The following is a 15,507-nucleotide window of genomic DNA, read 5'->3' on the forward strand; positions in this document are numbered from 1 at the left end:
GTCTTTCCTCTCTACTTGGTGGAGGTGGGGTACTGTGTCTGACCAGGTTAGCAAAGAGCTGCTGACCTCAAGGGAACCACCCAACTGGGCACCCAACCCCCAGAAGGTGGGGTTTTTTAAGGTTGTGTCAAAGTACCCTACTGTACACCTATATTGCCCTGTCTCCCTCTTTCTGTGCCTCTATTCTTTTTGTCAATATTCCTTATCCCTACCCCCTCTCCTTTCTCTATCTTTCTTTTTTTTCTTATCACTCGGTCATCCTTTCTTTCATCCCTTTTTTGCTCTTCAACCTTCTCACCTTTCTGGTCCTGTAACCCTTAGTCCACAGGCACAAGAACTTAAAGAGCAAGAGGAAGTGAAAGGAAAATTAGGGCAAGGAAACAGATAAAAGAAATCACTCATGAGGAAGAATCAGCAGAAAACTCCAGGCAACATGAAGAACCAGTCCAGAACAACCCCACCAAGGGACCATGAGGTAGCTACTGCAGAGGATTCCACCTATACAGAAATGTTAGGAATGACAGAAAGGGAATTTAGAATACACATGTTGAAAACAATGAAAGAAATGATGGAAACAATGAAGGAAACTGCTAATAAAGTGGAAAATAACCAAAAGGAAATCCAAAAACAGAATCAAATCAGAGATGAACGATATGAAGAATATAAAAAGGATATAGCAGAGCTGAAGGAAATGAAACAGTCAATCAGGGAACTTAAAGATGCAATGGAAAGTATCAGCAACAGGTTAGACCATGCAGAAGAAAGAATTTCAGAGGTAGAAGACAAAGTTTTTGAGATAACTCAGATAGTAAAAGAGGCAGAAAAGAAGAGAGAGAAAGCAGAACGTTCACTGTCAGAATTATGGGACTTTATGAAACGTTCCAACATACGAGTTATAGGAATTCCAGAAGGGGAAGAAGAATGCCCCAGAGGAATGGAAGCCATACTAGAGAATATTATAAAAGAAAATTTCCCAAACATCACCAAAGATCTGACACACTGCTTTCAGAGGGCTATCGGACCCCAGGTCGCCTCAACTCTAACCGAGCTTCTCCAAGACACATTGTGATGAACCTGTCCAAAGTCAAGACAAAAGAAAAGATTCTGCAAGCTGCCAGGAGTAAGCACCAGTTGACCTACAGGGGCAAATCCATCAGAGTGACCTCAGACTTCTCTAATGAAACTTTCCAAGCAAGAAGACAATGGTCATCTACCTTTAATCTACTTAAACAGAACAATTTTCAGCCCAGAATTCTGTACCCTGCTAAGCTAAGCTTCAAAATTGATGGAGAAATCAAATCATTTACGGATATACAAACATTGAGGAAATTCACCACAACAAGACCAGCTCTACAGGGAATATTTCAACCTGTTCTGCACACTGACCACCACAATGGATCAGCAGCAGAGTAAGAACTCAGAAATCAAAGGACAGAACCTAACCTCCACACTGATGGAAAAGATAAAACTAAGCAATGGACTCTCACAAAATAAGACGAATAGAATACTACCACACTTATCAATTATCTCCATAAATGTTAACGGCTTGAATTCCCCACTGAAGAGACATAGATTGGCTGACTGGATTAAAAAACACAAGCCATCCATTTGCTGTCTGCAAGAAACACACCTGGCTTCAAAAGACAAATTAAAGCTCCGAGTCAAGGGTTGGAAGACAATTTTTCAGGCAAATGGAATTCAGAAGAAAAGAGGAGTTGCAATCTTATTTTCAGATACATGTGGATTTAAAGCAACTAAAGTCAAAAAAGACAAAGATGGTCACTTTATATTGGTCAAGGGAAAACTACAACAAGAAGACATTTCAATTCTAAATATCTATGCACCAAATTTAAATGCTCCCAGATTCTTGAAACAGACATTACTCAGTCTGAGCAATATGATATCTGATAATACCATCATAACAGGGGACTTTAACACACCTCTTACAGAGCTGGACAGATCCTCTAAACAGAAATTAAACAAAGATATAAGAGATTTAAATGAGACCCTAGAACAATTATGCTTGATAGACGCATATAGAACACTCCACCCCAAAGATAAAGAATATACATTCTTCTCATCACCCCATGGAACATTCTCCAAAATTGATCATATCCTGGGACACAAAACAAATATCAACAGAATCAAAAGAATTGAAATTTTACCTTGTATCTTTTCAGACCATAAGGCACTAAAGGTGGAACTCAACTCTAACAAAAATGCTCGACCCCATCCAAAGGCATGGAAATTAAACAATCTTCTGTTGAATAACAGATGGGTGAAGGAAGAAATAAAACAGGAAATCATTAACTTCCTTGAGCATAACAACAATGAAGACACAAGCTACCAAAACCTGTGGGATACTGCAAAAGCAGTTTTGAGAGGAAAATTCATCGCTTTAGATGCCTACATTCGAAAAACAGACAGAGAGCACATCAACAATCTCACAAGAGACCTTATGGAATTGGAAAAAGAAGAATAATCTAAGCCTAAACTCAGTAGAAGAAAAGAAATCTCCAAAATCAAATCAGAGATCAATGAAATTGAAAACAAAAGAATCATTCAGAAAATTAATGAAACAAGGAGTTGGTTTTTTGAAAAAATAAATAAAATAGATAAACCATTGGCCAGACTAACTAGAAATAGAAAAGTAAAATCTCTAGTAACCTCAATCAGAAATGATAAAGGGGAAATAACAACTGATCCCACAGAGATACAAGAGATCATCTCTGAATACTACCAGAAACTGTATGCCCAGAAATTTGACAATGTGAAGGAAATGGATCAATATTTGGAATCACACCCTCTCCCTAGACGTGGCCAGGAAGAAATAGACCTCCTGAACAGACCAATTTCAAGCACTGAGATCAAAGAAACAATAAAAAAGCTTCCAACTAAAAAATGCCCTGGTCCAGATGGCTTCACTCCAGAATTCTATCAAACCTTCAAGGAAGAGCTTATTCCTGTACTGCAGAAATTATTCCAAAAAATTGAGGAAGAAGGAATCTTCCCCAACACATTCTATGAAGCAAACATCACCCTGATACCAAAACCAGGAAAAGACCCAAACAAAAAGGAGAATTTCAGACCAATCTCACTCATGAATATAGATGGAAAAATTCTCAACAAAATCCTAGCCAATAGATTACAGCTTATCATCAAAAAAGTCATTCATCATGATCAAGCAGGCTTCATCCCAGGGATGCAAGGCTGGTTCAACATACGCAAGTCCATAAACGTTATCCACCATATTAACAGAGGCAAAAATAAAGATCACATGATCCTCTCAATAGATGCAGAAAAAGCATTTGATAAAATCCAGCATCCTTTTCTAATTAGAACACTGAAGAGTATAGGCATAGGTGGCACATTTCTAAAACTGATTGAAGCTATCTATGACAAACCCACAGCCAATATTTTACTGAATGGAGTAAAACTGAAAGCTTTTCCTCTTAGAACTGGAACCAGACAAGGTTGTCCTCTGTCACCTTTACTATTCAACATAGTGCTGGAAGTTCTAGCCAATACAATTAGGCAAGACAAGGAAATAAAGGGAATCCAAATGGGAGCAGAGGAGGTCAAACTCTCCCTCTTTGCTGACGACATGATCTTATACTTAGAGAACCCCAAAGACTCAACCACAAGACTCCTAGAAGTCATCAAAAAATACAGTAATGTTTCAGGATATAAAATCAATGTCCACAAGTCAGTAGCCTTTGTATACACCAATAACAGTCAAGAGGAGAAGCTAATTAAGGACACAACTCCCTTCACCATAGTTTCAAAGAAAATGAAATACCTAGGAATATACCTAACGAAGGAGGTGAAGGACCTCTATAAAGAAAACTATGAACTCCTCAGAAAGGAAATAGCAGAGGATATTAACAAATGGAAGAACATACCATGCTCATGGATGGGAAGAATCAACATTGTTAAAATGTCTATACTTCCCAAAGCAATCTACCTATTCAATGCCATTCCTATCAAAGTACCTACATCGTACTTTCAAGATTTGGAAAAAATGATTCTGCGTTTTGTATGGAACCGGAAAAAACCCCGTATAGCTAAGGCAGTTCTTAATAACAAAAATAAAGCTGGGGGCATCAGCATACCAGATTTTAGTCTGTACTACAAAGCCATAGTGCTCAAGACAGCATGGTACTGGCACAAAAACAGAGACATAGACACTTGGAATCGAATTGAACACCAAGAAATGAAACTAACATCTTACAACCACCTAATCTTCGATAAACCAAACAAGAACTTACCTTGGGGGAAAGACTCCCTATTCAATAAATGGTGTTGGGAGAATTGGATGTCTGCATGTAAAAGACTGAAACTGGACCCACACCTTTCCCCACTCACAAAAATTGATTCAAGATGGATAAAGGACTTAAATTTAAGGCACGAAACAATAAAAATCCTCAAAGAAAGCATAGGAAAAACACTGGAAGATATTGGCCTGGGGGAAGACTTCATGAAGAAGACTGCCATGGCAATTGCAACAACAACAAAAATAAACAAATGGGACTTCATTAAACTGAAAAGCTTCTGTACAGCTAAGGTGACGATAACCAAAGCAAAGAGACAACCCACACAATGGGAAAGGATATTTGCATATTTTCAATCAGACAAAAGCTTGATAACCAGGATCTATAGAGAACTCAAATTAATCCACATGAAAAAAGCCAACAATCCCTTATATCAATGGGCAAGAGACATGAATAGAACTTTCTCTAAAGACGACAGACGAATGGCTAACAAACACATGAAAAAATGTTCATCATCTCTATATATTAGAGAAATGCAAATCAAAACATCCCTGAGATATCATCTAACCCCAGAGAGAATGGCCCACATCACAAAATCTCAAAACTGCAGATGCTGGCGTGGATGTGGAGAGAAGGGAACACTTTTACACTGCTGGTGGGACTGCAAACTAGTACAACCTTTCTGGAAGGAAGTATGGAGAAACCTCAAAGCACTCAACCTAGACCTCCCATTCGATCCTGCAATCCCATTACTGGGCATCTACCCAGAAGGAAAAAAATCCTTTTATCATAAGGACACTTGTACTAGACTGTTTATTGCAGCTCAATTTACAATCGCCAAAATGTGGAAACAGCCTAAATGCCCACCAACCCAGGAATGGATTAACAAGCTGTGGTATATGTATACCATGGAATACTATTCAGCCATTAAAAAAAATGGAGACTTTACATCCTTCTTATTAATCTGGATGGAAGTGGAAGACATTATTCTTAGTAAAGCATCACAAGAATGGAGAAGCATGAATCCTATGTACTCAATCTTGATATGAGGACAATTAATGACAATTAAGGTTATGGGGGGGGGAAGCAGAAAGAGAGAGGGAGGGAGTGGGGTGGGGCCTTAGTGTGTGTCACACTTTATGGGGGCAGGACATGATTGCAAGAGGGACTTTACCTAGCAATTGCAATCAGTGTAACTGGCTTATTGTACCCTCAATGAATCCCCAACAATAAAAAAAAAAGAAAAAAAAAAAACAAGCTGTGGTATATGTATACCATGGAATACTATTCAGCCATTAAAAAAAATGGAGACTTTACATCCTTCGTATTAACCTGGATGGAAGTTGAAGACATTATTCTTAGTAAAGCATCACAAGAATGGAGAAGCATGAATCCTATGTACTCAATCTTGATATGAGGACAATTAATGACAATTATGGTTATGGGGGGGGAAGCAGAAAGAGGGACGGAGGGAGAGGGGTGGGGCCTTGGTGTGTGTCACACTTTATGGGGGCAAGACATGATTGCAAGAGGGACTTTACCTAAGAATTGCAATCAGTGTAACTGGCTTATTGTACCCTCAATGAATCCCCAACAATAAAAAAAAAAAAAAGAAAAAAAAAAAGAAATTTTAGATTTAAACCTAACCATCCAGATTTAGCAGACATCTACAGAACATTTCATCCTAACAAAACTGAATACACATACTTCTCATCAGCCCACGGAACATACTGCAAAATCGAATACATCTTAGGTCACAAGTCCAACCTCAGTAAATTTAAAGGAATAGAAATTATTCCTTGCAACTTCTCGGACCACCATGGAATAAAAGTTGAACTCAGTAACAACAGGAATCTGCATACTCATACAAAAACATGGAAGATAAACAACCTTATGCTGAATGATAGCTGGGTTAGAGATGACATTAAGAAGGAAATTGCCAAATTTTTGGAACAAAACGACAATGAAGACATGAATTATCAGAACCTCTGGGATACCACAAAGGCAGTCCTAAGAGGGAAATTTATAGCACTGCAAGCCTTCCTCACGAGAATGGAAAGAGAGGAAGTCAACAACTTAATGGGCCATTTCAGGCAACTGGAAAAGGAAGAACATTCCAACCTCAAACCCAGTAGAAGAAAAGAAATAACCAAAATTAGAGCAGAATTAAATGAAAACAAAAGAATTATACAACAGATTGATAAACCAAAAAGTTGGTTTTTTGAAAAGGTCAATAAAATAAACCTTTGGCTAACCTAACCAGGAAAAAAAAAAGAGTAAAATCTCTAATCTCATCAATCAGAAATGACAAAGCCGAAATAACAACAGACTCCTAAAAATTCAAAAAATCCTTTATGAATATTGCAAGAAACTTTAGTCTCAGAAATATGAAAATCTGAAGGAAATGGACCAATACTTGGAAGCACGTCACCTTCTAAGACTTAGCCAGAATCAAGTGGAAATGTTGAACAGGTCCATATCAAGTTCTGAAATAGCATCAACCATACAAAATCTCCCTAAAAAGAAAAGCCCGGGACCAGATGGCTTCATGTCAGAATTCTACCAAACCTTTAAAGAGGAACTAATACCTATATGACTCAACCTGTTCCAAAATGTAGAAAAAGAAGGAAGACTACCCAACACATTTTATGAAGTAAACATCACCCTGATCCCCAAACCAGGAAAAGACCCAACAAGAAAAGAAAATTATAGACCAGTATCACTAATGAATATAGATGCAAAAATATTCAATAAGATCCTAACAAACAGAATCCAGCAACACATAAAACAAATTATATATAATGACCAAGAGGGTTTTATCCCAGGGTCTCAAGACTAGTTTAATATACATAAATCTATAAGTATAATTCAGCACATAAACAAATTAAAAAACAAAGACCATATGATTCTCTCAATTGATGCAGAAAAAGCTTTTGATAATATCCAGCATCCGTTCATGATCAGAACACTTAAGAAAATTGGTATAGAAGGGACATTTCTCAAACTGATAGAGGCCATCTACAGCAAATCCACAGCCAATATCATATTGAATGGAGTTAAATTGAAATCATTTCCACTCAGATCAGGAACCAGACAAGGTTGCCCATTGTCTCCATTGCTCTTTAACATTGTAATGGAAGTTTTAGCCATCACAATTAGGGAAGAAAACGTGATCAAGGGTATCCATATAGGGTCAGAAGAGATCAAACTTTCGCTCTTCGCAGCTGATATCATTGTATATCTGGAAAACACCAGGGATTCTACTATAAAACTCTTAGAAGTGATCAAGGAATACAGCAGCATCTCAGGTTACAAAATCAACATTCATAAATAGGTAGCCTTTATATATACCAACAATAGTCAAGCTGAAAAAACAGTTAAGGACTCTATTCCATTCACAGTAGTGTCAAAGAAGATGAAATATTTGGGAGTTTACCTAACAAAGGACGTGAAAGATCTCTATAAAGAGAACTATGAAACTCTAAGAAAAGAAATAGCTGAAAATGTTAACAAATAGAAAAACATACCATACTCATGGCTGGGAAGAATCAACATTGTTAAAATGTCCATACTACCCAAAGCAATATACAATTTTAATGCAATCCCTATTAAAGCTCCACTGTCATACTTTAAACATCTTGAAAAAATAATACTTGTTTTTATATGGAATCAGAAAAAAAACCTTGAATAGTCAAGACATTACTCAGAAATAAAAACAAAGGAGGAATCATGCTACCAGACCTCAGACTATACCATAAATCGATACTGATCAAAACAGCATGGTACTGGCACAAAAACAGAGAAGTAAGTATCTGGAACAGAATAGAGAACCAAGAGATAAATCCAGTACTTGCCGTTATTTGATCTTTGACAAGCCAATTATAAACATCCAGTGGGGAAAAGATTCCCTATTTAACAAATGGTGCTGGGTGAACTGGCTGGCAACCTGCAGAAGACTGAAACTGGACTCACATCTTATTACTCTCACTGGATTAAAGATTTAAACTTAAGACATGAAACTATAAAAATACTAGAAAAAAATGCAGGGAAAAACCTTGAAGAAATCGGTCTGGGCGAGTATTTTATGAGGAGGACCCCCTGGGCAATTGAAGCAGCTTCAAAAATACACTACTGGGACCTACAAATACACTACTGGGATCAAACTAAAAAGCTTCTGCACAGCCAAGAACACAGTAAATAAAGCAAGCAGACAGCCCTCAGAATGGGAGAAGATATTTGTAGGTTATGTTTCCAACAAAGGTTTAATAACCAGAATTCACAGAGAACTCAAACATATAAGCAAGAAAAGAACAAGTGATCCCATCGCAGGCTGGGCAAGGGACTTGAAGGGAAACTTCTCTGAAGAAGACAGGCGCATGGCCTAAAGACATATGAAAAAATGGTCATCATCTTTAATCATCAGAGAAATGCAAATCAAAACTACCTTGAGATACCATCTAACTCTGGTAAGATTAGCCCATATCACAAAAGCCCAAGACCAGAGATGTTGGCATGGATGCAGAGAAAGGGAAACACTTCTACACTGCTGGTGGGAATGCAAATTAATACATTCCTTTTGGAAAGATGTTTGGAGAACACTTAGAGATCTAAAAATAGATCTGCCATTCAATCCTATAATTCCTCTACTAGGTATATACCCAGAAGACCAAAAATCACATCATAACAAAGATATTTGTACCAGAATGTTTATTGCAGCCCAATTCATAATTGCTAAGTCATGGAAAAAGCCCAAGTGCCCATCGATCCACAAATGGATTAATAAATTGTGGTATATGTACACCATGGAATATTTTGCAGCCTTAAAGAAAGATGGAGACTTTACCTCTTTCATGTTTACATGGATGGAGCTGGAACATATTCTTCTTAGTAAAGTATCTCAAGAATGGAAGAAAAAGTATCCAATGTATTATGGAACTAGTTTATGGCTTTCACATGAAAGCTATAACCCAGTTATGACCTAAGAATGGGGGAAGGGGGAGAGGGAAGGGAAGGAGGGGGGAGGATGGGCAGAGGGAGGGTGATTGGTGGGATTACACCAGCAGTGCATGTGAAACTTAGTAAATGTAGAATATAAATGTCTTAACACAGTAACTAAGAAAATGCCAGGAAGGCTATGTTAACCAGTGTGATGAAAATGTGTCAAATGGTCTATAAAACCAGCGTATGGTGCCCCATGATTGCATTAATGTGCACAGCTATGATTTAATAATAAAAAATCAAATATAATAAAATAAAAAAGAAAGCTATAACCCAGTTATGACCTAAGAATAGGGGGAAGGGGGAGAGGGAGGGGAGGGAGGGGGGAGGATGGGTGGAGGGAGGGTGACTGGTGGGATTACACCTGCAGTGCATGTGAAACTTAGTAAATGTAGAATATAAATGTCTTAACACAGTAACTAGGAAAATGCCAGGAAGGCTATGTTAACCAGCGTGATGAAAATGTGTCAAATGGTCTATAAAACCAGTGTATGGTGCCCCATGATCGCATTAATGTACACAGCTATGATTTAATAATAAAAAAAAAAATTAGGAAAAGCCCAGCAAAGGAGGAAATGAGAGATTGGGGAACTGTACTGCTCTCTTACACTAAAAGCCTTCAAAATTAAGCAGAAGCTGTTCAGCAACAAAAAGAAATGAGCTATCAAGCCACAAAAAGACATGAAGAAACTTAAATGCATATTGCCCATTGAAGGAAGCCCATCTCAAAAGGCTACATATGCTCTGTATGACATTCTATATGAAAAGGGCAAAACTGAAGTAAAAGGATCAGAGGTTGCCAGGCAGGGAGGGGTAAAAAGTAGAGCAGAGGGGATTTCTAGGGCAGGGAAACTGTTCAGATTCATAGTGTAATGGCAGATACTGGTCACATATCTGACAAAAACCCACCTAATATACAATGCAAAGAATGAGCTCTCTGCATCGCAAACTATGAATTTTGGTCATAATACATGGATGTTGGTTTATCCACTGTGACAAACGTACCCCATTGATCCAAAATGCTTAAATTAATAATAGCAGAAACAGAGATGGGTGGAGTGAGGGAGTAGATGGGAATTCTTTGTACTTTCCCCTCAATTTTTCATTAAACCTATAAATGCTCAAAAATTTCATTTTTTTTTTAAATTAGAGAGGAAGCATGCTATTTCCCAGCATTGTACCATCTCTGTACATGATAGTTCCCTTGTGAGGGGCAAAAAAAAGATCCTCTCAACACATAATAACAACTCAGTGCTCTGGCTGTGACAACCAAGGAATATATGAAAGGTCAATTTAAACGTCTCACTGCATCAGAAAGACAAAGGGGACTTTGTGTCACAATAGAGTTCATCCCATGGGACGTGGAGATGGCAGGAGATAAAACAATCCTCTTTATCAAGCGGGAGATTAACTGGCAAGGACATGTTCTTTTCTATTTATCCTATAGGCTTCCAAGGACAATGAGCCTTTTGTCCTTACACCTGTTGAGGGGGAAGGAGCCCAGGACAGAGGTTTGGTGGGGTTTATGTGAGGCCATGCAGTTTGGATTTCTTACCTGCAACTCTGCTGGTATGTCCCATTACAGAATGTGCCTTCCAGTCAAAGGAACTTGGAGACAGCACCCTCGGCATTCAGAGGGAAGGGAAAAGATCCAGGCTTTGAAGGGAATGACGAAATAGAGACATCCTTGTTGGAGAAAAGTAGAACGAAGCTGTGGTGTGGTTTGGCTCTCAGCAGACATCAGGCCTGGTTTTCCTCAGGGTACCTTGCTCTTCCCCTACCCTCAGCTTCCGGCACAGCACTGGGCACCTGGTGAAGGCTGGAGGGAGGTTTGCTGGGTGAGTGAACCTCAAGGATTTCACTGTAAGAAAAGAGAACAGAAAAATGATTTGTCAGGATTGACACCAGATTTATCCAGCCATTTCACTAAAGTTTCCAGTTATGCAACTTCTGTGGCGTGTGTTGAGGGCTGCTTTCCTTCTAAACCCTTGCTTGAAATGGGAGCTGTGGTTTTGACTGCCTTCATTAGGAATAGCCCTCCAATTTTCTTTGGGGAAACCAATCTTTTCCCTATTCTTAGTATGTGAAGTCTGAGTTTATACTTTTAATACTTTTTTGGTCTGAACAGTTGCTATATTGACATGTTCAGCCATCGCATCCCGAGGGGGTGGTCTGTGGCCTGGGCCCAGCCAATCTCAGTGTGGTTTCCCTTAGTTTCAGAGGGATTCAGAGGAGGACACAGAACTCAAGCCTGACCCCGAAGAATCCCACCTGGAAATCTGCTGTCATGGTTTCAAAAAGCAAGTGTTCCGGGCGGCGCCTGTGGCTCAGTGAGTAGGGCGCCGGCCCCATATACTGAGGGTGGCGGGTTCAAACCCAGCCCCGGCAAAACTGCAACAAAAAAATAGCCAGGCGTTGTGGTGGGCGCCTGTAGTCCCAGCTGCTCGGGAGGCTGAGGCAAGAGAATCACGTAAGCCCAAGAGCTGGAGTTGCTGTGAGCCATGTGACGCCACGACACTCTACTAAGGGCGGTACAGTAAGATTCTGTCTCTACAATGAAGAAAAAAAAAAAAAAGCAAGTGTTCTTTTTCTGCTAGTGTTGACAAATTGGTAAAATGCAAGCCAGCCTAGAGCTACATGTGGACTTCTTAGCCACCATCTTGGAAAAATCTCCTTGAAAATAAAGCAAAATAGAAGAAATATGAGTTGAAACAGGGAGAGAGAACAAATCTTGGTGACAATATTTGAGCCAGCCATGCCTCATGTCAACACATTTCCTGGGCTCTTGAACAAAATGAAACAGTAAATTCCCAGGATTGCAATTACCTTGCAATGAATTAGAATTTACCAGCGTATCCACCTCCCTGCCTGTGTTATCATTATGTCTCTATTGTTCCTTCATGTGTCTGTGTCTTCCAGAGTGGAATTGAATAGGAAAATTGGGAGATGATCTGTCCAGACCCCCAACCACTTCCCTCGGTTTAATCACACCTCCATGTGAAAAAGAACATCTGAAGAGTCCGTCCTAGAAATACTACTTCCAAATTCCAGCAAAAGGCAGAATCCTCTTTTGTTGAACATTTCACTACATCACAGACTTTAAATTGTTTTGTGGCTTAGAAAAAGTTGGCGTGAGGCAGAGTCCTGCTGAACAAATCGAGACATCAGAAAATGGGCCTTGGGGCTGTACCTGGCACAATGCTCTAAGGACATGGCCTGCTGCCATCACTACCCTCACTGTCCTTGTTCCCTTAACACTAAGAGTGGGGTTCAGGAGTGGGGGCGGTTGGGGCTTGGAAAGTAACCTTGAAATTCGTGGGTGGGTTTGTAGGATGAAGAAAAATGTTCTGCATCTCTTGACCTCACTCTAGCCACTAACACTGATGAGAACTAACATCTATTGAGTGCCACTGTACCAAGCATGGGGTCACATACTCTTCCGGATTCAGCTCCTTTAAACCCCATGACAGTCATATGTGGTAGCTTCCCATCTCACAGTTGAAGGAAATGGAGCCCAGAAAACTTCTGGAACCCTCCCTGGATCACTGACTAGCATTCAGATCAAGCAGCGGGACCCAGGCTCTCAACCATAGTACTGACTTTTCTTTATAGCAAAGAATAAAAATAGTGCCTGCATCACGGCTTTAGAATTATGAAAATGAATGTTATACCTGGAAAAGAGCCTAAACATTGGTTAGCCTGCTGGAAAAAGTGAGGTGGGGAGAGAGCTATCCAAGGTCACACAGCAAGTTAAAGAACTGGGGCACCAATTCTTTCTAACACACATCCTTTTGTCTTAGGATATATGCACATCACACCACATATACCCAGTGACTCAACAGGTACCTCCATTACAGATGCACCAGGCATTCTAATTGTGAAACATTTCCAGTCCACTTAGGAAACTGCTCTGTCCAGAGACTCCCTCTCCCTTCAGGATTCATGGACCTTGCCACACATGTTTGGCATCACAGGGGGCCCTTGAGACCCCGCTCCTTCCCAGTGGCTGCATCCACTCTGATTAGTCAACACCTCTGCCCTCTCAGTTAAATGTTTTTAATATAAACCATTCATTAACATGAAAGCCAGCACAGGTAAAGGGAACACCACGGGTGAACTGCAGTCAGAATGGTTTGCGAGGTCTGGCTCAGCTCATTTCAATATATGTTCCCCATTACATCTTACAGGAATTGGGGGGAGGGGCATTTATCAGGTTTTATAGATCAAGTAATTCTCAAATATGAATCAATATTGATATTCCATCCATTGACAACAATCTTCTGTAAACCATAAGTCTGTTTCATTGGCAGCCATGATGTCTGAATAATGTTTGAAACAAGACAAATACAACGGTCAAAAGCAAATATAGGAAAAGCCAGAAAACTCACCCACCTCACCTTCCTCTGGCCATCTCCTCATCTCTGATGCTAGCTTATGTGTCATTCCCTGCTCCATCCCCACTTCCAGGCTAGCTTAGCATTTCCACAGCACCTCGTGGCTTCCCGTTGGTAGCTTTTATTATATTATTTGGTTAATGCCATGTTTCCTCTCTTATCCACAAAAGCTGAGGCTACATTATTCATTTTTACAGCTGTATTCTCAGTGCCTTGCAGGGTGTTTTATCTCATAGTATTTCCTATCAATGAATGAACACAGCAAGATCTTGATATCAAGTCCTAGCAACTATGGTGGAGGCCTCTTAACTATCATTAGAATACATGGAAAAGGTACATAGAAAGCATAGTCATCCATGCATACGTATCAGGTCCTTCCACTTCACCAATTCACAGAACACACTTTCTGGTTTGTCTATTCTTCGCTCCATAGTTCTTTAAGCTTGTTAATTACTATCATAAGGAAATCTCTGTTCTACATTATGGGGAGACTCATTACTGAAATAGGTGCATAAGTGAAGTTTCGTCAAACTGAGGTCCTCAACCAGTGAGGACTGGCTTACCTTTCCTTGGGGTTCTGTGAGTTCCACATGAGATGTGTAAACAGACATAAACTTACACTGAGCCTAAAATTGAATATGGCTACATGACTGCAAAATACCTGGAGAGGTTTTTTAATATATTGTGAATTCTCTCCTACCTCTCCTCTCAAAAGGTGGAGTCTAATTTCCCTTCCCTTGAACATAGGCAGGGTGTCATGACTTGCTTCTCATGAACAGAGGAGGTAGAGGTGGCCTTGAATTTGCTTCCAACACCAGTTTAGAAAAGGTGGTGAGACTTCCTCCCGCTTTCTCATGGGGCAGCACCTTGGGAGCCCTGAGGGACCCTATAGGAAATCTGTCTTTCCTGAAACTGCTGTGCTGCAGAGAGATAGAGGCCCTCCAGCTGTCAGGCACGTGAGTGATGAAAACTTTGTGGCAACTCCAGCCTCACCTAATATCTATCTACAATAGTGGTTCTCAACCTGCCTAACGCCACGACCCTTTAATACAGTTCCCCATGTTGTGGTGACCCCCAACCATAAAATTATTTTCGTTGCTACTTCCTAACTGTAATTTTGCTACTGTTATGAATCGTAATGTAAATATCTGACATGCAGGATGTATTTGGGCGACCCCTGTGAAAGGGTCGTTCGATCCCCAAAGGGGTCACAACCCACAGGTTGAGAACTGCTGATCTACAACCTAATGAAAGACTCCAAACCAGAACCACCCAGCTAAGCTGCCTCTATTCCTGACTCAAGGAAACCATAAGAGAGAACAAATGGTAACTGCTTTGCAAGCCATTGGGTCTTATGGTGTTTGTTACAAAGCAATAGGAAACTATATGGTACCCTCATTTGCATCTGCGTGTATGATTGCATTGGAACCACACTAGATTTATTAGGCTAATGACAACAGAATCAAGGCAGATTTAATAAATGTACGTCAAGCAAGGGATAAAGTTTTCTAGTATTTCAAATAGAGAACTGTGACAAGAAAATACCTCATCATACCTAACTTGGTGGTTAAGATGGGCTAAATTCAAAGGAACTGTTTGTTTTTTTTTAAGAAAGCATCTTTATTTTTTATTCATACATAATAGTTGCACATTTCACGGGGTATGTGTAATACTTTGTAGAGTGTGTAATGATCAAGCCAGTGTATTTAGGGCATCCATCATGTCAAGTATTTATCATTTCTATTATATATGTTGAGTACATTTCAAATTTCCTCTTCTAGCTATTTTGAAATATACAATATAGGTAGTCCCTACATTACAAATGAGATAGGTTTGTCCCTAAA

General features: G+C 39.6%; 1 long non-coding RNA gene across 1 annotated transcript in view; it reads right to left on the reverse strand.

Moving 5' to 3' along the window:
- LOC128591627 (uncharacterized) overlaps positions 1–15,507 on the reverse strand; it is a 215,458-nt gene that overhangs the window by 94,311 nt on the left and 105,640 nt on the right. Inside the window, exon 2 of the long non-coding RNA XR_008381598.1 lies at positions 10,825–11,130. This is a non-coding gene — a long non-coding RNA (uncharacterized LOC128591627). The remainder of the gene's footprint in view (positions 1–10,824; positions 11,131–15,507) is intronic.

Source organism: Nycticebus coucang, chromosome 8, assembly GCF_027406575.1.
Source record: "Nycticebus coucang isolate mNycCou1 chromosome 8, mNycCou1.pri, whole genome shotgun sequence".
NCBI lineage: Eukaryota > Metazoa > Chordata > Mammalia > Primates > Lorisidae > Nycticebus > Nycticebus coucang.